Here is a 24,707-nt window from a genome sequence, read left to right on the forward strand (position 1 = left end):
AGACCTAACCTCTCTATAATATAATAAAAAAGATATTCTGCTAATTTCAGCTGGATTCTGAATTTGTAAACATTTATTTCTTAAATGCATGTTGTTTACATGTCTATTTTATGTTATATTAAATCTCTATCTGTTAACAAATCCTTACTATTCTTGAGTTAGAGGAAAACACATTGGAATTCTATTCTATTCTATTTTGTTCTATTCTATATTCTGATCAGTAAGTGTTAACCTTTTTTGCCTGAACTTGCCTCATTAAGTTTTGGTTAACAGCTTCACCGCATGTGAAGGCCAAAACTACCACACCCTCACACAGTGGCAACACTGAATTTTTTAACTCACTGCTCAGTTACTGAATTCAGGCGTTAATCACATGCACAGCCTGATTTTAATACTTTGTACTAAGCATCCGTGTTTGTTTATTGTCTTTAAAAGTGCATTAGAATTGATAGACACGACAGGTGATTAAAAATTTCTGATTTTAAATTTATTTGGTATAGTCAATTAATTAGAGTAATCTTTAAATCACACTTCCAATCATCTGACTCGGCCCCCAAACGTAATTCTGCAGGGCCTCATAAACCTTCGGGCCGGCCCTGACCTGGCTGATGAGGTTTACCTGCTTTGCCCGGTAAGAAGAAATATCTGCTGTGTCGCTTTAAGTACAGCAGGCAGTGCTGTTGGTCCATGTGGGAGCGCAGGGCGCACGGTGCGGCGCTGCCTCCCTGCAGCATGAAGCTGTCTGCTCATCGGACAGCCGACAAAAAAGAAGAAGAAAAAACAAGACAGGTCGACCCACCGCTTAAATCGCATCCAAGCTTCGACTTAAACAGATTACAGCAGTGATTGTAAGAGGAAGGAGTCGGAGCCAGCGCTGGGAGCCATTAACACTTCTCCTTGTCTCTCTGAGCGACACATAGAAGCGTGCAGCGGGTTATCCGCGGTATATAGACTGAAGCTCATTGCAGAACCAGCGCAGAGAGACCGTACGAGCTAACGGGATCCACCAACTAACCTCTGCAGTCTGCGGACGGAAGCACGGCAGACACAGGAGTTGTTTACTCTGGAGGTGAAACATCATAACTGAGCCTGACAGATGACCGTCCTCAGCTGAGTTCCTTCCTGCATGAACAGCCACACCATCTGCTGAGGCTTCACCCAGGCTGAGGTAAGAAGAGCAGTACTCATGTTATCTCTTAATTTGATTAACACCTGAATCACAGATATCTGCTGCAGCACCAGCAGCAGCTCACACAGTAGTGAAAACTGCAAGGGCAGCACTGGTTGGATCTGTGCTGCAGGAGTCTTGCTGGTTCCTGATTGAACAAGAACACTTCTGGAATAAACAAGTGGCGGAAAACGTCAAAAACCCACATATTAGTTTGCAGCACTAATGCTGCCCTAGTGTAATGGGGAAGAAATCACTGCTTGTTTTGTTCCGACTAATTAAATTCCAGATCATGTTGCAAGCAGTTACAACATAACAGCTGCATTAGCTGACAAAAATGAGATTTCTGTTAGTTTGTGACAGCTGTTTCTACGTCTTTGCGTTTTCTTGTTTGACTTGTTTGTTGGCCTGTGAAGAGGCTTAAGTCAAACTGAATGCATGCTTGGTGGCCCACAGACTGGACCCCTTTGTCACCCGGGGCCCCCACGTGTGAAGATGCTAGAATTTCATTAGAGACCTCCTGCTAATTTTTAACCACAGCTACAATTCACACTGGCCGAGTTCAACCTGTGCTGAGCCTGTTTTGTAGTGTGTGGCTTCAGAACCTTTCAGCTGCTGACCCAAAAAACTAACAGCTGCAAACACTTGCAACTCCAGTTATTTACAACTGAAGAGTACAGATGTAGCTAATTAAACAAACAACAAAAAAAAAGGTGCACTGCTCCATCCAGGTCCTCGCTGAGCCTCTGCCCCAAAAGGAGAAGTGTAAATTCCTCCATGTCTTGTTCATGATTGATGGTTTGGTGGACAGAGGTGGCCACTAAATTTTCCCAATGGGCCACATGAGTAACTATGATTGTTGGGAAAGGGCTACGTCAATGGCTCCACTACTCCAAAATTGTATTTGAAAATAAGCTCTATTCTTTTTTGTTGTCAGCTGTTTGTAACAGTAATTGTTGCAACTGCATAATAAAATGCAACATACCATGCTGACAACTGAAACCATATGTTATATTTTACAAAATGAAATGCAAAAAGAAAAATAAGAAAATGTGTATGTATTTTTGCCCAGACTGCAACAGTTGGATATACTGGAACTGGTTGCCAGTAGACACACAGGACAGACCACCGTGGCCTCTTACGCTTACATTTAAGGGTGATGTGGAGTGGATGATTAACCCAACATGAATGTCTTTGGACTGTGAGAGGATGCTGGTTTTCCCTGGGGTGAATGAACCCCAAGAAACAAGGAGAAAATGTACAAACTATATGCACAAAAATAAGCTGGGATTTGCACCCGGTTGTTCTTGCTGCAAGGCAACAGCACTAACAAATGCACCACCTTGATGCCAAACATTCCTCTACATCATTAGTAATTCACACACAAACAAGTTCATCTCAGAAAACTAGAATAATGCATAAAATTGCAATATTTCTTGCCAATCATCTCACAAAGTAATACAGTCATTTTATACAGATTGAAAAATTTCAGGTTTTCATTTGTTTTGCAGGTTTAATGATTATTTTTATAGGTAAAGAAAGCGCAAACTTCAGTGTCTCAAAAATTATAATAACACATAAAACTATCTAAGTTTAGTGAGTCTATATAAAATGAGTTTTACTTTCTGAGATAACTGGCAAGAAAAATTACTCTTTTACACAATATTCTGTTTTTTTTTTTTAAAGATGTTCCTGTATGTTGATAATAATAATATTTTGTGCACTGATAAGTGCAAACTATACAGACAGGACATGCTATATCTGCCTCTCTTATTTTACAATAACCTGTAGTAGACACACACAGGACGGTGCTAATATAGTAGAAGATACAGCAGAAAAAAACACCTTCTGTTTTTTTTTTGTTTTTTTTTAACAATAACAGCGTCGCGGGGATTTGTGCATCTTTATTTTCAGATTTTCACCTCAAGACTCACTGCATGCTGTTTCATGGAGCAAGTCTTTCATTTATTGTGGAGCTAACCTCAGCAGAATACAACATGCATTTGAGTATCTGTCAGAAAAACTTTACAAAGAACAAAATCAAGCAATGATGATGCAGTTGTAATCATTCTGAGAGAGCATCTCCACTGTCTCACCTTGTTTGCAGTGACCTTGTTGAATTATACATCACTGAATTGAGCCACCTCTCACTGGAAAGCGCTGAAGAGGAGGAAGAAGAGGAGCCTTGTGGTTCTTTGGATTGATCACAGTGTGGTTAAATCAATTCATGAATGACACTAATTGCTCATGCTGCTGCTATTTCAGCACTTGCCATGACAGTAAATAAAAAACACAGAGCCTGACAGACCTCTTGTTATGGCAGAGGGGACGCGACCACGGCCGGCTCACAGATCCTGAATTCAGAACAAGCTGAACTGATCAATGCCATGAACTTCGCTAAACCCATTTTTAATCCCATAAAGACCTAATGAGCATTTATGTCATGTATGAATATGGTTTCAGCTATTCAAGAGAAATGTGTGAAAGCTCTGTCATAAAAAATACATCACATGGTTTTACTAGCAGCTGCTGTAATGTCCTGAAAGCTTTCTCTTCCCTGAGGCAGCAAAGACAGACATCGGGGAAAAAAGCCAACAGCTGAAATTCATGTTTGTTCACTCGTTTCAATGCATGATGCTGTTCCCACTGCTGTGGTTGATGCAGAGAATAATCAGAGTCAAGGTAGATGCTTTTTTAACCCCAGAACCCCTCTGGCACTAAAAAGGAATCTTAAATGTTCTACAAAGATTAGATTCTTTGAGGTTACAGCATTTCTTTTGCACCTTGTAATGTTGTATTTTTGAGATTAGCTTTTGCTGCAGAGGAGAACCTAAGAGTGGCTCTGATATGGAGCCCGTTGTGTATTGGCGTAGTGCAGAGCGGGAAGGCTTTGAAATTCTCCGCTGCTTAGTTCTGCATCCCTCTCGGCCGTCCTCTCAGGGACATGCGGTGAATCATGTCCAGTGGCTCCCCGATCTTTTGACGATCACCGGGGGAACTGACAGAAATTACAGTGGGCGTAACTTTTGCTGGTCATTACAGTAAAATGATGGCCATGCAGCAGAAACTGTATGTGGGTTTGATGGGTGGACTGATTCTTAATATATCACTGCGAAGAAAGAATGTCAAGATCCTTATTAGAGCGCTTACTAAAATAGCTTAGCATTAAAAACCCTGATGCCTTTGCCAAAGTCATCTTGAAAGTTTCTGGCTCTTTACAGGGCCGGTGTTGTTCGTTACTGTTTGCAGGTCTGAATAAGGAAGAAAAAAGTTTATTTGAGTTTGGAAAACTGTGTTATTTTTCACACATCTTGGTTCTTTATATTGACATGTTTTTATTGAGCAGTTTAGACTTAGACTGACTTTATTGTCATTTTGCATGCACAGGGTGTATACAGAACGAAATTTTGTTGCATACGGCTCAGGACAATGTTTTGAGCTTCCAATGTTGTGAGGTTACTCCAGAATAAAATAAAATACATTATAAAATATGAATATAAATATAAATATAAAAGTTTATTGAAGTACTAGGCTAACATTAGCATATTTCCACTCTAGATACTACAGACAGGAATCTACAGCAATCAGTATAGTCTCTATCAAGGTGAGTGTCACTGTGAAGGGAAAAAACTGTGATTGCTGGAGAATGTTTGGATTTTTCCAATCAACAAACCATATCCATGGAATAAATGCAGTTTTCCAGCTTTGCATGCAGTTTGTGTTTTGCTAATTCAGCTTATACACCCTTTGTCTTAATAGTTTCCCCTTAACAGCATGACGGTTTGAAGGATAGGATTATCACTTTGTCTTTGGCTGATCCACATAAAAGATTGGGAAACTCCATTTTCAACATGAGCAAACAAAAATTAGGGTAATTGAGTAAATGAAATGAGGATTTGTCTCCAGAGTGTGGCTGTAGAAAAGCTATCCCTAAATTAATGTGTTTTGCAACAACTTTTTTACTTTTTCCATTATAAAAAGATACATAAGACAGAAAAAGCATTAAACTGATGCACAGATTTGAGTAGTTTGTCACCCTTTTTGCTGCATGCACCTCTCAGACAGATTTTCATCTTATAATAGGATTATTCCCCAACACCAGAATTTTTCCGTTAAACCTTTTCGGATAATGCCTGCCTAAACAGGTGGCAAGGAAATACCAGAGGACACAAATCAGATAAGAACTGGGAAACCCCAAAACCTTATCCCTCACTTTAATCTGGAGTTTGCTGATAGAAACAATTTTAGTCTTTTATTGTTTTTTTGGCAGAAATAGGAAATACCTGCTGTGATTAAAAAATGTTGACTTGTTGCATAGTTTTTATCTTATTTTCACCATGAAGGCATTCAGTTTTTTGTGTCATAGGATTTAATTTCAAGGCTTATTACATTTTTACTGTAAAACCTGCATTTTGGCTTTTCTCTGACTGAGCCAGATATCCTGCTGAGAATATCTTTAACAATCCTTCCATTTTGTGTTTCTTTTTGGCAGTCACAGAAATCTTTTGCTAGAGTTTGAAGAGAGCATTTTCCCACCCTTAGAGGGATACATTGTAATTATTTAAAGTAATGTTTATTTGAAAGGACTCTAGTCTTCAATATGTTACCAGCCGTAGGTAACTCTGATGCCTTTGCTTTTAGAAATCTAGATTATCTGCTCTCAAAGGTCGTCTGAGAGGGACCAAGACCAAAGTGGACATATCCTTTCTTAAAACATCTCCAGTCTACACAGATTTACAGATGGCTGCTTTAATTATTCTGTTTTCAGTGCATCATTGGCGAAGCACCTTGTCCTACCTCCATTTCCTGGTTAAATAATTGTTGTTTTCTGTTTAAAATAAGCTGCACCAATGTAAGCTTATTTTACACAGAAAATAAGCTGTGTAACATAAGCTTGTTTCTTATTTTACACAATTATGGGATTGACTCCCCAACTATAGTATTAGAGCAGCCAGTCTTATAGTTGGCTCCTCTAGGATAAGTTGTAGGACTCCAGATTCTGGGGCCATGTTTTTTTGTAATTGTACCTACTGAACAATAAGCTGAACATATGTTTTATTAAAACAAACAAAATAGTCCGATTTTTGTAGAAGTATTCTTAAAGCATTAAGAAAGCCACACAATTTCTGAAATTGAGCTCATTGTTTTGTGATATGTTGATCTATGAAAGAAAGAATATAGATATCTCTTTCTCTGAAAGTCCATCAACATTACCCTAATGTGGTGGTGGGTAAATCTGTGTCAGTTTTGACTTGTGTTTGTTGGCCACTCAAAACTATTCAGAGCGCCACAGATGGCCCCTGCGCCGCACCTTGGACACCCCTGCTGTATATTATGTGTTATGTAGATTTTTCTGTCTGATTTAAAAGCATTATTTTTGATACTAAATTGATAAATGTTACAATATATTTTTACAAAAACAATATCTCTCCTATAGAAGGAGTTTTGGAACATTTACTGTTTGTGAATCAACCAAAGCTGGCTCTCCTTCATCTGACCTGAACTATTTACCCTCTAAAGCTTCAAAGGGACTCTCTGCTCTCTAAATGTCGTGCTTAAATCTCTCTGGAGAGTGTATGAAAGCTTTGGGAAATGAGAACTCAGAAGAGGGGGGTGGACAAGTGAATACAAAACACTCATTTTCTGGGGTCTGTAGTTGACCTTGAGACAGTGCCAGTCAGCAGGATTAACACATCGCCTCTGTAATTGCTCACCTGGAGTAGCAGACCTTCTTGTTCTCTGTTCAACCTGATCCCTGCATCACAAAAAGGTCTTTGTAGGTATTAAACTGATGGGCTCTGTTTTCCTTACCTGCTGTATCAACAGAGCTCCAATCTGCACACAGAAAAGCCTTTAAACAGGAAAAATTTAGATGCATAGCTTTGCCTCTTTGGAAGACAAAAAAGGTCTGTGTAGCTGTGAGCGTTATGTTTTTCACCTTAAAGTTGCACTAGGTAACTTTTATAAAAAAATGTTTTTTACATATTTGTTAGAACTGTCCTGACAGGATAATATGAGACAGAGAAATAGTGAAAAAATCAAGCTCATCGAGTGGTCCTGCTCCCATTTGCAAAAATACACCGGTTCTGGTCAGAAACAACCAGAGTCCAGAGGAAGGTCTTAGCACTGTCAATCACACTCGTGATTGTGGGTTTGCTGCAGCTGTGCTAATGGCGGAGAAACAACGTAACGTAACTTTAGAGGAAAACTGTTTCCTTCAGGTACCGACTGCAGCTTTAACCAGAAACTTCATTTATAACCACATTAAAGTTATTTATTCCAAAATGAAGATGACAAACTCATGAAGACCTAATTAATTTCTACTGAGGATAAGAATGGCGAAGGCTTTATTTAATGAGAGTCAAACATATAAGGATTCCTTTTATAGGCTTGTTAGTGAAGCAACGTCGATATTAGATCAGCGTTAGAAATCAGCACTGGGATGCTTTGTCAGCTGCACCTCAAACAGTGTTCGTCAATCTGTGAAAGCACTGCGCAGCCTGCGCTGTGCAGAATCAGACAGGGCTTAGCTTTAAAGAGGATGCCAGGAGATTTTGATAAGCAGCATACCAACAATACTGCTGCACAGATGCAGGAGCCCCCCCCTCCTTCTTCTCCTGCGATAAATAACGGGAGTCCCCTCTGGTTCTGTCAGCCTGCAAAGTCAGCGTCAACAGTGGCGTCTGATCTCCTCTCAGTGTGTTGGGCCCTAATTGGGTTTTCACACTTGCTAGAGAAATTTGTCAGGTTGCTGTGAAGTGAAGCACCATGCCCAAATCAAGTTGTGCATCATTACGTTTCCATCTACTGCTGGAATTATGGGATGCTAAAGGTTTTTGAGGGGATAAACTACTTTTACCTACCTCCTGCCGGGAATATGCTGTTCAAGGGTAATAGTTGCACTTCCTAATGATAGTTTTTTGCTTAGTAATTACATCCATTGGGATTTCATGTGAAAGATGTGTAGCAGTAAACCAGGCAGGGCTTATTCATACGCACCTAAAATAGGGGATTATGATTCCTACGTTCACAGTCTTACATGTGGTTCAATTAATTTTCCAGCAGCAGCCAGGATGAGCGCCTAAGTCTATCCCCTTATCAGCTAGTTTCCTGGCAGAAAGCAGAGCGCTAACCTCAGCTCCTCCTTGCTGCTTATGTTCTCCATCTGTCGGTAGAATGACTCGGGTCGACCCTGATGTTAGGAACTATCATGTGCTGTAAATGTAACACGCCTGGTCAGCCACAAACCAGTCATCATGATCTGTCAACCCGTATCATCTCCTTTTGATATCTCTGCGTCTTTGCCTATGTCACATCTAGGATGATGAGGGGGAGAATGACTAAGCATCTCACTGACTTAGACTTCAGACCTCTCCTCAGTCGACCAGCAACATAAACACTGTCCTGGTGTTCAGTCAGACTCAGTTTCAGTGTTTAATATTGTCTTGTCTAAGAGTTTCCAGCATCCTTCAGTATTCATGTGGTTGCTTGATAAGATTTTACAATTAATGAAAACAGATGCAGTTTGCATTGTTTGTTTTTCCTTTTTTCATATTACGGTTTATATACACAGCTGTATAAAATTATGACATACCGCTCTACAATTACCAGAAGAACTCAATTATCTTTAAAGAAAACTACTGCAATCAGTCTCACACAACCTTATTGTGTCTCTGTTAATACAGTTGTGCCGATAAATCCTCCAGTTCATTGATCAGATGGATGTAAAAGGATGTTTTATGAGTCTTCTCTTTTTGCAGCTTTTAGTGACATTTTTTCACACAAATTTCTGCTCAGTCCTGTTAAGATTTGACCATAGCTACTCAGTAATGCAGGGATCTGGACTTTGACTGGGCCATTGCAACAGTTTGCTTGAATTGTCTCCTGTAGAAGTAAACTGCGAAAAAAAAGCCCACCGCTGGTCACCGTAGATGTTCAGTGATTTAATTCATTTAAACTAGCACCATGTGAATGATTCTTTCTTTCTTAAATGTTGTGAGTGAGGTTTTCTACATACACCATTTTAATTTCAGCAAATAATGCAAGGGGAAAGGAAACTGAAACTATAATGAATGATAAGCCTACGTTTGTCTCAAAACGTTTATGTTATGCTTGTTAATGTCCTTGAGTCTTGGGTGATAAAAAAAACCCTTTAACTCTGTAGCAAAGCCCCTGATGCATTTAAACATCCAGTATCAAAAGTTTTCATGCAATCCCTTATTAAGTCTTGAGTTTGAAATGTGTCATCCCCACACTGCAGTTTTCAGGTATTTCCATAGACATTTGATAGCAGACTCATTGCAACCATAATTTTGAAATGAAACCTTGTGCACAGTTTCAATGTTCCCCATGATAAACACAGGAAAGTAACCCCAAAACAAAACCTATGTTTTCCTCCATGGAAAACATTATTATAGTTATTATTATAGTGTAAAATGCAACAGATGATCCAACCAGAAAGCAACATACCTTCACCTTGGCCTTCAGCTTCAGTGGCTTTAGATGGTTTTCTCAGCTCTTTTTAAAAATCTGGGATTGCACTTATTTTTTTGTCCTTGTTTTGAGAGATTGGCTACTGTTCCATGGACCTTATATCTTTTGATAATATTGCCAGTGTGGTCACAAAACATAAAGCTGCTTGGCAAGAATCTGCAAGCCTTTTCTTTTAAAATGCATATCTTGCAATGACACCAAATATAATTTTTGGCCTCTTTAAATATGCTGAAAAGCTTCAAGGGACCAAGCCAGGATCAATAATTCAGGCCCTTCCCAGCCCTCCCACAGGTCTCTGGACTTGTAACCTTGAATAACTACTCATTAGCAAACAGTTTTTAAGTATTGATCTTTTTCTCAATCTTCTCTCAGACTTCAGGCGTTTTTCATTTAGCATTTTCAAGAATTTTATGCAAAGTTGATTTTTTTTTTCTTTAGGCTGTCCTTTTTGCTTGGAAACAACCCGCCTAAGCAGAACCCCCACTGCAGCAAACTGTGTGTTTGCAGAGCCGCTGAGTGAAAGGTTCTCCATTTGTTTTACTAAGATGCTGCTTGCACCGCCCTCCTCTACTTTACACCTACTCACCAACTCAGCTCTGTGGCAGCCTCCTTTGCAGCTCACAAGATTTAACAACAGCACCAGTTACAGCCCCCATATTGTCTCTGTCCTTATATAATTTCACACCAAGAGGCAAAGAAAGCATCACAGACCAGACTTGACAAGAGGGAATGAATCCCCTCATGGGATTTCTCTGCTTCGCATTAAATGCAAAAAAACCCCCAAATTTGTTCTTTTCTTTCCATCTTAACCACAACAGCCTCTCTGTGGCTGTTTCGCGCACTTTTACCTTAGACTGAAAAGAATAGTTCTGTTACTGCTGCTGTGATATTACCCATTGACTTTTCAATTTTCTGTCATCTTAGGCTTTTTGAAGCCACAGGCATATTTGGAGAAGAGAAAGGCAAAGCGAATGTGTAAAAAGCAATGCAGATTCTTTGAAAATGGGGTAAAAAAAGGAATTTTCCAACAAAAATATTCATGAGGTTCATCAAGTATGTTCTACTTTTAAAGCACTTTCATGTCGACTCCACATTTAATCACAACTGGCTGTAGACCAGCTTTTTACCATCTGAGGTTTTCTCAACACCTTTGGGTCATTTGACCACTGGGGAGCTTTATTAAGCCACATGCTGTTATTCTCATTGCTTTAGCCAAACCTTTAACATGATCAAATCACGTTGCCATAGCAACTCTGCCTCAGGAAGGTGCTGATTGCCCCTTTGAAGCTGCTTGCAGCCACATTAATCGTCAATTTATCAACCTAAACCTAAGCAAGCATTTGAATGAATATTTATTTATGTTATATAAAAAGTTGCTCCCTCTGCAGTTGAACACAACAACAGCAGTAACTGTAATTGCGTGTAGCACCGCAGGGTTAATCATTGCTGCGCTACTGCTGAGCACTCTTCTCAAAAAAACATGTTGGGAGTTTGAGAGAGGTGATCTTTTTTGGTTTACTCTCAACCTCACAGTACTTGAATTAATCTTAAACTCACAGGTCTCCCAGTTGTGTGTTTTAGGCACAACTCCTACAGTGACATCGGAGCTGTGAGGTATTTTTATTTGCACCGTTCACAGCTTCTAAAATTTCAGCACTTACTGATTGCCCTAGTGAGTCAAGGCTGATTGGCCAAAACCCACCAGGTTTTTCTGTGGAAAGACATTTTATATGGTATAAGTGCTTTTTAAGTTTCAGAGGGCAGAAATTTCAAACCTACACTTGGCAAGCTGAAAATATGACCAAGAGATAGATGCAGCAATGTGTCACAGTGTGCATGTCTTTTCGAGAAAGTTAAGATAATCTTATGTTTTATCTTGCTGATATTTCTTAGATTTTGCTCTCACACACCCAGATGGAAGCACGAGCAGGCCTCCTCCTTCTTCCTTAGCGTTGGAGGTGTTGTTCCATGTTGCATCAGAGCAACAGCGAAGCACTACTCTGTGTGCTTGTCATATTTTATTCATCTCTGGAGAGGCGGCAGCTCTGAGGCGCTCTCATTCCTGCAAGCCGAAAGCAGGCAGCTGTCAGAGAGCCCGAATCCCTAGATACATTGCCCATTTCTGCTCCTGCAGACAGACATCACACACAGGCATGCTTAGCTACATAACACAGGGCTTTTCCTATGCACATATTCAGTTCATGTAACCTTTGCATAGAGGTTACCCTTTCTCAATTTTCTCAGATATTTTTAGAGCAATTCAGTTTTCTAGCTTGGAAACAGCTCAAGATTCTTAGTTTTGTACAACTAAAAATATTGATTTTGAGTGAATGTATGTTTTACCGTCATCGTTTTTTTGTTGTTGTTTTTTTTTACTGTATTTCGAGTGTGGGAGTGAAAGAAACTGCATTCATATCCAGTGCATTACAAGCTTGTGTGCAGTGCTTTTTATATTTTGCCATGTTACAGTCACAACGTGTCTTTGGGATGGTTTTGTTACAGACCAACACAAAGTTTTTGCAAATCTAAAAAGTGCGGGATGCTTTTGATGTCAACAGTCTGTTGAAATACAGACTGTGAAGCAGCAGAATATTTCTACCTACTTTGCAAATATATATATATAGAGAGATAAATACATCACAACACAGCTGTGCTGCACTCTTTACACACTCAGATGGGATAAAGTTAATCTGTGAATATTAATTTGCTTCTTGTTAAAGATTTTCCGACAGAGAATCTAATTGTGCTAAGCAAAGCTAACACATGAATATGTTTTCCTGTAGATCATTGCATTTTAGCTTTAATTGTAGGTTTAAGGTCGTTATCCTGCTGGTTGGTGAAACTTCACTCCAGTCCATGTATAAGTTCAATATATGAATATGTTGGTAATTTCTTTCCTTAATTCATTAAATGCTGGTAAATGGAGGCAAACAGTAGTCTGTAGCTAAGCTAACTATGCTGAATGGTTGATAATCTCACACAGACTACCCACCTCTCGGAGAAAAACTGGGTTACAAATTGACACTTTTACCTTTTTCTCTATCTATTTTTTGAAAACCTAACTTTATTACTTTTCTTAGCAGCATAGTAACACCCACACTCGTTCTTGTCTTCCACTGACTGCTGCTGAACACCGTCACCGTCAAGCGTTCCAGGCGGGAACGAACCATTTCATGCAGATCCAGGAGGGTTCAGGGTAAATGTGTGCTTTTTCGTGTGGGAGGGGTAACATTTAATTTTTTACTGCCAAAAACAATTTTAGAAAACACAATATAATTAATTTTGTAATTGACAGGGCCCCATTTTATAAAATTTCTATGCACAAAAATAAAAAATTGTGAAGGGCCTTTTGTTGGTCAGGGGCCCTTGAAATTGTCAGAACTCCCCCACCCTCATACGGCGCCCCTGCACCAAACATTGAGTTACTACTTAGTGTTTGTCTGAAAAATAAACCTGAAAGAATATATTGAAGCATACAGAAAAGTTCAAGAAGTTTGAATACTTTCACACTGAGAGTATAAGTTATATTTCTTTTCATAATGAAGCTAACTGATCAGAAGTGGCACAGTGACTTGAACAAAGAAAAGAGAAAAGCTCCTGGAGTTTCAACATCAGGGTTCAATTGGCTGCGTCTGCAGGTGGTCGACACTTCTAATGAGACTGCTCTGGTGATGTAAAGTAAAAGAGATTAGGTGGAGGCCGGGTTTAAGACACTCTGACAGAGACATACCTAATGAGGATGAGATTTGAAGAACCACCTGCAGTACCTGACTGGCTCAAACAAGAGCATAAATAAAAATAAAAATAAGCTCAGAATGAAGTAAAGTGACAAACTAGAAATGATGAAAAGAGTAGCTTTGTGTAAAAACATCCATTTAGTGGGTTTTGTTATGGACTGTAACAAACCATGAACTGCACTCTGTAGTTCAATATAGCAACATACTGAAATATATTCAGAAACGTGACACGAGGAGGGGCATCTGGATCAGGATTTTTATTTTCCTGACACATTATATGACTGAAGTGTATTCAAAGTACATTGTCGGTCCATAAATATGCCTCTGCAAAACACAGGTACGCACTCTGATGAACAGTATTTTATTGAATAGTATTTTATTACACACAAACCCATGTTACAGATGATCTGGGAGAAATCAAAGCCAATAGAGTATCCTAGAGTTTCCCAAAGATTTTTATATTCTCCCAGTTTTTCAAAGAGCTACAGTTAGAGTCTCTTTTAATGCTACAGATAACACATGACCTGACTCTGATATTTAGCATTGTTATGTTTATCCATCACTAATGTACGTTTAACTTCCAAGCAGCGATCTTTACTGGCACATACAACTGTCAGGGAATTTCTGCATTCATACCTTTCCTCCTAAAACTGTATGTTTTAACCTTTATTTATGCAAGTTATTAATTCTTAACCTTCTTAAAGTTATTAGATGCTCTGTTAGCCATTTTATTTATGGTCAGTGAGCAACCAGCTTAGTCATTGTTTTGATATTTTAACACTCAGCGTCAACAACTTGTTTCCACCAAGAATATTCGAGTGGAAACATGACATGTGAGCAACAAGGCCTCTAACAATGTCTCTTCTTAATTGGAAAGGATATTTTGACAGGCGGCCTGTGGTGCTCCTCGACCTTTACACACAGATTTGCGTCATGCAGACGAGGTTCATAGTTCGCCATGCATTTTGCAATTCACGCCTACAGAGCATCCTGTAATAAGAGCACACGTCATGTTTCTGAGATGGAGGCGTCTAGATCATTATCACAAACATGCTGCACAGCTCAATAAAAAAAAGACATCTGGGGAAGGGTCATCTGGATACACTTCCTCATAGAAACATGGTGATCAGAGCTATTAAGATGAAACTAAGTGAGCAAAGTCTTTCTGCTACTTTCATTTAATCTACCACATATTTTAGTTTGACAGAAACGGCCCAAGCAGCATGAGTGTGAAATAGTTGAGATTCTGCTGAGGGTTATATGTGTAGGTGGTTGAAGCAAAACAGAGCGCATACTCTGAGGAAAAAAAAATATTTTTCAATGCTGTGGTTAATGGATCAGATGTAAGTGACTGAAACCATATGTTGTCCCTGCACTGTATTTAGCAATATTTAAGTAACGGCAAAAAAAATTTAAAACATAGTTTTGCTTTTGATTTCCTTTGGCAGAAAACATTGATTAACACAGAAACCTGGATTAATATTTTTTAAGCTCTGTTTATTAATAAAAATTCACAGACAAAACAGTTACTGATGCAGAAAATTGAAATGATTAGTTTGACTTTGACATGTACTGTAATTCTTTTCATTTCAGACTTGCTTCATTTTTTCACACTCTTCTTTAAAGACCAGATTTACAGAGTGCTTGACTAATGGTTGTCAACTCATCCTCCCAGCTCAGCTGTGAATCTCTTGTGTTGAATGTAAATGCATGCCACAGCAGATTACAATGAGGCAGTGTTTTCAATATAGCAAGTAGTTTATCTTGACGTTTTATGTGGAAAGCTGTATTTTTCTTTCTTGTTCCAGGAAAAAAACAAAACTTGTTATGGTGAGATAATAGAGAAAAAAGAAGACCAGGGCGAGAAAATGATAAGATGCTTGGATCTTGAGGCCGGTGTGGTACTTACGAAGAAGCTTTCTGCTCAGTCCAGACCGGTTTGATAGGTATCTTGTCTCCTTTGGCTCTCCGAGTATCAGTTGACCAGAGTGCAACGAGCTGAGCTGTGTGCACCACCAAGCAGAGAGGAGCTTTGCAATCTGCTTCAGTTCGACTCAGCGCAGTGGAATACCAATCTTGCGTGACGATGTTTGTTACTGCCACATTTGATAATGGGAAAATGTTCAAGGATATTTAAAGTTTATGTCAAGCGTTCATGTAGTTGTACGACCTAAATTTACCCTCAAATTATTAAGAACATCATAAAAATACACACATAAAAATACCAAGTGCTCAGAGCCTTCAGCCTGTAATTCCCTACATTTATCTGCACAGGATCCATCTCATAGACCACACTGCATATTCTTGGACATCTTTAGAAAAAGGAAAATTATATCAATATTTATCACTTCAAATGATGCTTTGTGTGCTTTAGGAGGAATACATAAATATCCTTGCCTTTTTTTAAACCAATAGGTTTTTATTACTAAAAAATAGTAATAAATAGTGTACAGTGGCTTGTATTTCTTAGAGAATAAACTCTAATCATCCCTGTCATTTTTCGCTTGCTGAGGGAGGTGTAAGTGGAGGACTTGTGAACAACAGAGCTGGAGGATTCTTACTGAAGGACACTTTAGCAAAGTGGACGCTTGTTGACACTGGAACTTGAATCCATCCCGAACAGTGAAAGGGTCTGTGATGTCTGCTCACCGAACTCCAAAGCATTCGACCAGCTTTCTGTTCTTTCTCTGCCCAATGAATCAGATGAACCTCAACAATTCACAAGGATATGGTCATTGTCCTTATGTGACAAAAAGTCCCACCAACATGACAACATGTGAAACAGGTGTTTTAGCATCCCTGTTCTCATTTCCAGTATCACTGTTCTTTGTCGTGGACAAAGAATTGTTTGGTTTTGATCTCACAATTTATTAATTTATCTTCAGAGTGGTCATTTTTTCAATTATCAGAAACCATTGTTGGATATTCTTATCATATTTAAAACCAGTTTTATTATACTACCTGTTTACAATCATGAACATGTCGTAGTTTTTGCTAATAACTAGCAAAATATCACCTAAGAAGACATTGTGGAAGTTTAGATTTCTGGTTACATAACTTTGTGAGAAAGCCTTTATTTGTTGTTAACCTGGCTTTCTGTGACATAAAATGCTTCACTCAGTAAACATGTTTAAGTGGGTCCAAACTGGACTCTTTTCAGGCTGGATTGGTGCTTTTCAGGCTAGATTGGCCCTTGTATGGGGCCCTTGTATTAGGGCCCCCTTGTATTAGGGCCCCATACAAGGAGCCCTAAAGCGGGCTCCTTGTATGGGGCCAACATTGGTTGACCAAATAGAACCCGGTTGGAAACCCCTTATCCTTTCTGGGTCTCATGTGACTGAATAAATCATTACAAAATTGGAAACCCATCTGGGATTCATGTGGTCCTAATTATTTTCCAGAGTTGTCCTGGATCAAAACTGTAGATATTTAACTAGTTTACACCCCTGCAAATTTAGCTATAAATTTATCTTTTCATTTGACCAGCATGTTTCTTCCCCACTAGAAGCAACGCTAAGTCATCCAGAGTCCTGATTTTAGTCTGACACCAGGAGCAACAGATTGGGAGAATGGCAAGGAGGACTTCCACTCAAAGACTTGTAACTACAAACAAAGACTGACATTTCTTCTTTTGGTAGAAAGTGTGTTGAATGGGAGTCAATGCAATCTGGCGTGTTTGGTGCGATATAGGCACAAAATGTGTTTTCTTAGGTACTGAGGTATCATGGTAGACAAGTTAAACAATCACGATCACCACGTCGGTTTTGGTTGATAACCTCAACTGTAGCTGAACATTTTAGTTGCTGAAACCCCGTTGTTGGAAACCTTGGTACATTTTTGTGCAGCTAAGTGGCCTGTGTTTAATTGCATTTTGTTTTCGTTGACAGATTCACGCAGGCATGAAGGACTTAAGCAAGACTCCCGATTAATTATATACTAAAATTCAGCTGTAGTGTTTAATTTAAAGTGCTTAATATGCAGAATAAAACTGGGAGTATAATGAGCTGATATTAGCTGCTTAATGAATCGAGTTGAAAATGCAGGTTGAACCTGCAGCTATCAGATATGCTACTGTTGGCTTGTATTCTATACTTTCAAAACAGTGTTGCTTTTATAAGTGAGTTGTGGCTCTTCAGTTTCCACACATGCTTGTCTTTCTTGTGAGAAAGTTTAAGGGAGACTAAAATGTGCAGTGCAGCTGCAGCAGGCGGGGGAGGGATGTGTGGAATGACTCCATGTCCGTCCATGTTGCCTTTTTATAAAGAAAAAAAACACAATAAGAAAAACAGTTTGGAAACCCTAAGCCTGGTCTTCATATATTATCATATATGAAGTTATCATGAAGTTATCTGGTTGCTGTGTTCCAACTAGAAGAACAGACTTTTCCAGGCGATGCCTCCATCTACACAATCTCATCCAGAAACTGCTACCAGTGTCAAAGTTTTGGCTTTTTTACTGTCAAGATTAATTCTTATGATCTAAAATAAGAATGTGCTGCTCTCTATTGGTGCTCAACAATTCCTCCTGGTCTCAGTGAAAGGAGATGCACCACCTTCGCTGGCCTCCCATCCTTATGCTGTCTATATGTTGCTTTCATCTGCAGAGGTGTTTTGCAACCCCCCGCTCTGTGTCTAATAGGACACAGTGTGAGATATGATTTTTTTTCCTCATCTATCCTAATGTTGTTGTTCTCATCTATCCAAAGCGCGGCGCCTTCCAGGGCTGCAGCCTCAGGCAGCTGTCTACCCATGTCCTATTCGCTTGTTTTGTTCGTTGGACGGGCTGTACTGACATGTGAATTCCCCCTTTTCATTTATTCATTCACCAGGATGAATCACAATATGGTTGTGATTCATCCTCAAGCAGTTTTATTACACCTTACATAAACTTTTAATACTTCCTGGTCACATAACACATAACAGTGGAGAACATAACACTTTAATTGCATTACCTCTTGAAACATGATTGGAAAAGAAAGGAGGTTCTATCATTTGGTCTTGTGTTGATGTTATAGATTGAATATCCAATAAAACAGAGTTACATAAATATTTAATAATAAGTTTAATTACATGAGTATTTATATAAGGGCTGCACAGTGGCGCAGTTGGTAGCACTGTTGCCTTGCAGCAAGAAGGTCCTGGGTTCGATTCCCGGCCGGGGTCTTTCTGCATGGAGTTTGCATGTTCTCCCTGTGCATGCGTGGGTTCTCTCCGGGTACTCCGGCTTCCTCCCACAGTCCAAAAACATGACTGTTAGGTTAATTGGTCTATCTAAATTCTCCCTAGGTGTGTGTGTGTGTGTGTGTGAATGGTTGTTTGTCCTGTATGTCTCTGTGTTGCCCTGCGACAGACTGGCGACCTGTCCAGGGTGTACCCCGCCTCCCGCCTGGAACGTAGCTGGAGATGGGCACCAGCAACCCTCCCGACCCCATTAGGGACAAGGGTGAACAGACAATGGATGGATGGATGGAGTATTTATATATATGTACATTTGGAGTTTATTAAAACCTTAACACCCACTCAGAGCTACTGAGCAAATTTTCTAAAAGAAATGCATATTTGCTTTGCAGCGTGGAAAAAGGGAAAACAGACACGCTGAAAGGCTCTGAATGACGAGCTTTGTTAAGCTCGGATGGAAAATGACATCATTTGATCTCCCACTGACAGCGCCTCACTGCTGCAGAATAATTACTTCTTTTATGAAGCCATTAGAGAAGACCGATTGAAGTGATTGTTCTTGAAATATCCATCCATGCGGCCCGCTGGGTTCATGGGTGTGGCAGCCACTCACAGACATCAGAAACTGACACTGTGGGAATCTGGGTTGTTTCACTTGGTTCGGAGCTTTTTGGCACATCATTAGTGTCTGGATGTCCGTTTCTCTGGGCATCACAACCCTGGCTATCAAAGTTTCAGCGTTTTTCTTCTGAGAAATGGTCAGATCTTTTTTTCTGATTTACAGATAAACTACATGATTTGTCCAACTTTAGCTGGTCCCCGTTGATTGACCGTTTTCTTCGGAACATCTCGGGAAAACTCATGATTGCTCATTTTACAACACCGGGGCGTTTATACAACTGTGCTATTGTCAACGATGAGGATTATATTATTTTTAGACACTTTAATTTACCGCCTCTCATTGAAAGAAAAGGTCATCATGAGTTTAATGGAGAATTCAGAATGATCAGGATTACAACAAGCTTTGTTCCTGCTATGCTGAGACCAAAAACTCTCTGCCACTAAGTCGCACAAACTTCCTAATGCCCCGTGGAATGATAATGGGAAGAGGATTTTCAGCAGATGGTGCACATCACTCTCTTCAGAAAAGGCCTATTTTGTACTATGCAATGGAGAAACAAATCCCAACAAACAAATGCAGATGCATAACGATTTAACAGACGAGCATAATCCATGGTAACCTCTTTTCAAATGAGATCTAAAACCTTTTCTGATAAAAAGTTGGTTTACTACAGCCGCTGTGCAGAAACTGATGGCTTGAGCGTTTTGTACAGAAGCCCCACTTAAATTGTGAAAGGGCTGCATTTATCTAGCACTTTTCTAGTGTTGTGCTGCAAGCTTCAAGCTTTTCCAAAGTATACACATTTCTGAGCCTATTTGGTGCTTTATCTCTCTCATACATGCACTTTGAACAGACTGCAGCTTGCGTGGCGTTTATTGGTTTGTAAGAAGATATTCCAACATGGGAACTGTGGAAATCAGAGATCAAACCACCAACCCCCTCAAATAGTAAATTACTGCTTGTTCTGCGGAGTCACACCTCTTACTTGTTAATTACTCTGTCAAGTTCCCCTGCTGTTACAAAAGCTCCCTTAACACCAGACTATAAGACCACACCATGGCGTGTCTTCTGCAGTGATTTAAGAACACAGTATCCTCCCTAGCTATTTTAAACATACAAAACATTTCTGTCCTGTGATGGTGCCGGTTTCTTTTCATTGTGCTGCATGAAATTCACCGCTGCACATTGATCATCCGATTTTGAAAGAAGAGCCACCCTCTCCTCGTATCAAGGCTACAACCTGTTTAGGCTACACACCATATTGGCAGCGCTCTGACTAATTAAGTGTAACGCTCTTGGGAGAGACGCTGCTATGTTCTCTGCACTGTTTTGGCTGTAATGAAGGCGATCTCACTGTGCAGCTGTGACACAAAACATAAAGCAATAAATGCAATGCATTTGCAAGGCCTCTTGCATCTACAGACAGGTATACAATTGACTTACAGTGGAATAGGGCTTTCAGCGGAGATGAAACACACATCTCCAGATTGCACATAGGTTGCAGTTGGCGGTTAAAATTCAAAATGTAATATATAACTGCATTTTAACTTCACTGAAGGTCATGGAAAGTTATTCCAGTGTGAAGATTGTGTAAGGGTGTCCTAAATTATATAAACCAAAAGAAATAAATTAGCATTCTTTTAAATTAATTTGTTTCTGTTGTTGCGATATTGCTATATTTACAGTAAATTTGGATAAAATTAAACCTTAGGTAAAAATAATGGTTTTCTTTTTTTATTACTCCAGATGTTTTACCTGCAGCACTAGTGGAAAACAAACCCACTGAATCTGTTTGAATTTGTTTGCTCATGTGTGATTTAGTTGTAAGAATATCTAAGTCAGTTTTTTCTTAGTATAATGTTTCTCTCTTCATTTTGTTACTGATTGTAATTACATGAAACTTCTGGTCATGTGGTTGTGAACCACTGGAGATAATTTAAGCTTGACAAGATGTATATGTCTTGTTTCTTTGATGTCTATTCCATGATGTCACTTCCTTGGATAATCTTTTGCTACTGCAGCTCCTTTCCACTGCTATAGAAAAAGCAACCATAGCACATTGGAATAAAATGCATTTCTACTAATTTAGAATTAAAGTTCACCACAGATGATTTAAAATCTGTCACATGGATGAATACATAGAGAAATATTTGGTTTTCATTGACCTAAAAAAACTTTGTGAACTCATCTGACATTGGGTTGAACAAAAACAAGAGTTCATGAAGACTTTGGGGTTAATGTCTAACATTAATCTTTCAGCAAGTCGCTAATGAGAGGTTAATGAACATGGAGACATGGTGCACGACATCTCAAGTTGAATTACTGCGCACTTCCTCTGCAGTAATGTCAGGACGAAGCTTTCAATAGGATCCATATGTGAAACAAGTAACGTGTCATGCAAAAGTATTCACACCCTTATATCTTTCCACATTTAGTTATTGTTACAAATTTTAGTGCATTTTATGGGAGTTTGATGTGCTTGACTATCACAAAGTTGTACATTTTTGTGAAGTGGAAAGAATATCATTCATTATTTTCAGAATTTTATATACATTTGAAAAATGTGGACATTGGATTCAGCCTCTGTCAGCTCCTGGTGAAACCACCAATCTCTGCAGCTGCAGCTCAGTTGTGTCTCTATCATCTTCAAATGTTTGCAGACTTTTCCCAGGGTCGATGCAGCAGGTTAAGATGCACCAAATATTAAGAGTTTTGCATCTGCTCACATGTTTTAAACGTGTCCAAACATGTTATTTTGTTCCCACCTGACCAGAACACCTTCTGCCATGTTTCATGGATCCTCCAGGTGACTTTTGGCAAACTGCAAATGAGACTTTCTTTTATCAGCATTTATCCAGAGTTGCACCAAACCTCCTCTCTTATTAATGTCTGCTTGTCCAGCTAGTTTAGATTGATGGCTTCATTTTGGTGGATTTGTAATTGTGCCATACTACTTTGACTTTTGGTTGATGGAGTGAACAGTGCACTGTGAGATGTTGAGAGGTCTCCGTAGCTTTATCCGTCACATGTCTCCTGTGTTCCTTGGTCTTCGTGTAGATTTTAGTTCACTAATGTTCTCTATGCATATATAATATTTAGTAACTTGTGAGGGATTTGATTGCTCAGCTTTAGAGGAAACGGAGCAAAGGGAGCAGTGCATACCACACTTTTCAGATTTCATTTTTAAATGTCTAAATCTATGTATCCACTTCATGTCACAGCTTTGCCCTAAATTGTTCTTGTAACGTTAAAAGTAAAAAGGTCACATACTTGACCAAGATGATAAACAAAATGTCAGACTTTCATCAGCAGCAGAAAACAAACTAAGCAACACCATGTGATAAGTCCAATGCCCTTAATGGTACACTATACTTAGTAACTTTGTAACAAAGAAAGTAGAAGATGTGTCAGGAGAGACATGGATTCTGTCTGCAGCTGAAGCAGTGATTATCTTGCTGGTTTTGCACAAATACTTGAGGTTAAATAGTTAAATAGGAGGTAAAACTGCAGCACACACCTTGGAAGCTTCTGCCAAACACTAAAGACAGAGGAATGTTTGGCAGAGTGACCATGTTTTACTGGAAGCAACCGCTCCAGCCTTTCAGGGTCATGCACTTCTGAGAGTTGCCCTCTGCACTGATCCACCCACTTAAATCTGTTCTGCACAGCCGCAAAACTTTGGCATCTACCCGGTGGCTTGTTCAAGCTGTCTCACTTCAACATGTTATCTTCAGCCTTCCCTAGACCGTGTAACGTAAAGAGAAATTATCAGTATCTTCTTTTACATTGTATTCTTATGCTGACATATGGAAAACAAAGCTTCTCTGGAGGAAAGTCTCAGCATCCCGTTGGCTGCTTTCCTGTGCTTTCTCTTTGCTTTGTGATACGGCTCCATCGTCATTAGGCAGCTGATTTGGGAAAAATATTGCTGCAAATGAAGGCTTTCTCGCTGGGGCTAAAACGAAGGCTGGAGTTTGATTTGATTTTCACAAACATGGCTTGTATGCACTGACTGGCCAAGCATGTGAGGAGAGCAGAAAGTTTTGCCTGAGGGTGAGGGGAGGGTCAGGCCTGCTGCTGCTAATACTGTTGACCCTACTGCTGCTGACGTGCAGGAGGCGTCACAACATGCAGATCTGTTCTAGGGTGCAGCTTTTCTTTGTGCAAACAGGGAGATAAAGAAGAAGATACGAGACAAAACTTAAAACAGTTTCCTTCCCCAGTAATCCTGGAACAGGAACTCTCGATGACCTTGTCTTCCTGCCTCTGGTGATAGTGTTTCCTATACAGCGGCGTCTCAAAGCTTATTGTTGGTGACAGTCAAAGTATCTCACCAACCTCTGACAAAAAGCAACCTCGCTGGTGTTTTTGTCACACCCTTGATTTCCTTTGTTTTTCTAACAGCTGTGAAAATGCAGCAAGAAAAGTAATTCTCAGTTTTCAGAGGATATCGCAGTTAATTTACTTCGTCTGGTGTGAGCTGCTGAGGGGACCCAGCTGTTAGAAGGCCTCTCCTATCGTTTAGCGAAAGGAATATTTTGTGTAAAGTGAGAAATTAGGGAATAGAAATTGATTATGTCTACAGAAAAAAGTAGCAGGAATTAATCTTTGATATGGTTTAGTCGTGCATTCAACACCTGAAACTAAACTTGTGAGTTCAGAGCTTGTTGGTTTGTGATAATAGTCATTTATGGAATTGATATCAGACAAAACCCTTTGCAAATGCTATTTTTTTTAATGGCTTTTAACATGTTAAGCAAAATGAAAAAAAATGGTTTGTTCTGCTCTGGCTTCAACTCTTCTCTGAAAACACTGCAAGGCAGCTGCATGTCTGTTCTGGTTACTCCTCTTCAATTGACGCTTGGGGCAGATGTAAAGAATATTTATAGATCTGACCTGCAGAGACATTTGCCTGCAGCATAAGGAGAGCTCGCCATGTCTGCCCCTCAAAAATTAAATTTCACATTTCCTGTTGTAAACCTGCTCTTGTTGGCTTTTAGCTGGTTCATTAAGCATGACTGTGAATTAATGGAGAGCTAAATGAGCTCATCTTGACTCCTACAGAAACAAAACTTTGCGACAATTTTTGTTTAATTCTGTCGCATTTAATTTTCTGTTTGAACTTTGAGTTTTAGCTTTCAGAATAAAGTAGTTGTAGAAGAAAAAAGGATGAATTTTTGCCTCCCTTTTTTCATTCAAATGTGTCACTGAAATACTAGGGTAAAATTATGTTTGGGTATAACAGAGGTAGTGAATGGAAGCAGTTGAAAGTCTTATTTTTTCTCAAATAATAATTTATTCTGTACCTGTTACTGATTCACTTAATGTCTCTTCAAGCTATTGCTGTGCATGTGGAAAGGAAGTTCAGATACACATTCTGTCTATCATTTGGCGGAGCCACAGAAAAAAATCACCACTGCTGCAATTAATTATCATGAGTAGGCATGCTGGAGGAGCATCTGAAAGGAGCAATTATGGAGTTAATTATTGACTGTAGGTGTCTTGTTTTT

General features: G+C 39.4%; 1 protein-coding gene across 1 annotated transcript in view; it reads left to right on the forward strand.

Moving 5' to 3' along the window:
• The first annotated feature begins 618 nt into the window (after positions 1–618).
• The window catches only part of wscd2 (WSC domain containing 2), a 49,206-nt gene continuing 25,117 nt past the window's right edge, over positions 619–24,707 (forward strand). Inside the window, exon 1 of the mRNA XM_028033905.1 lies at positions 619–1,168. The gene's annotated coding sequence lies outside the window, so the exon portion shown is untranslated. The remainder of the gene's footprint in view (positions 1,169–24,707) is intronic.

This window comes from Xiphophorus couchianus, chromosome 12 (genome assembly GCF_001444195.1).
Source record: "Xiphophorus couchianus chromosome 12, X_couchianus-1.0, whole genome shotgun sequence".
In the NCBI taxonomy this organism is placed as follows: Eukaryota; Metazoa; Chordata; class Actinopteri; order Cyprinodontiformes; family Poeciliidae; genus Xiphophorus; species Xiphophorus couchianus.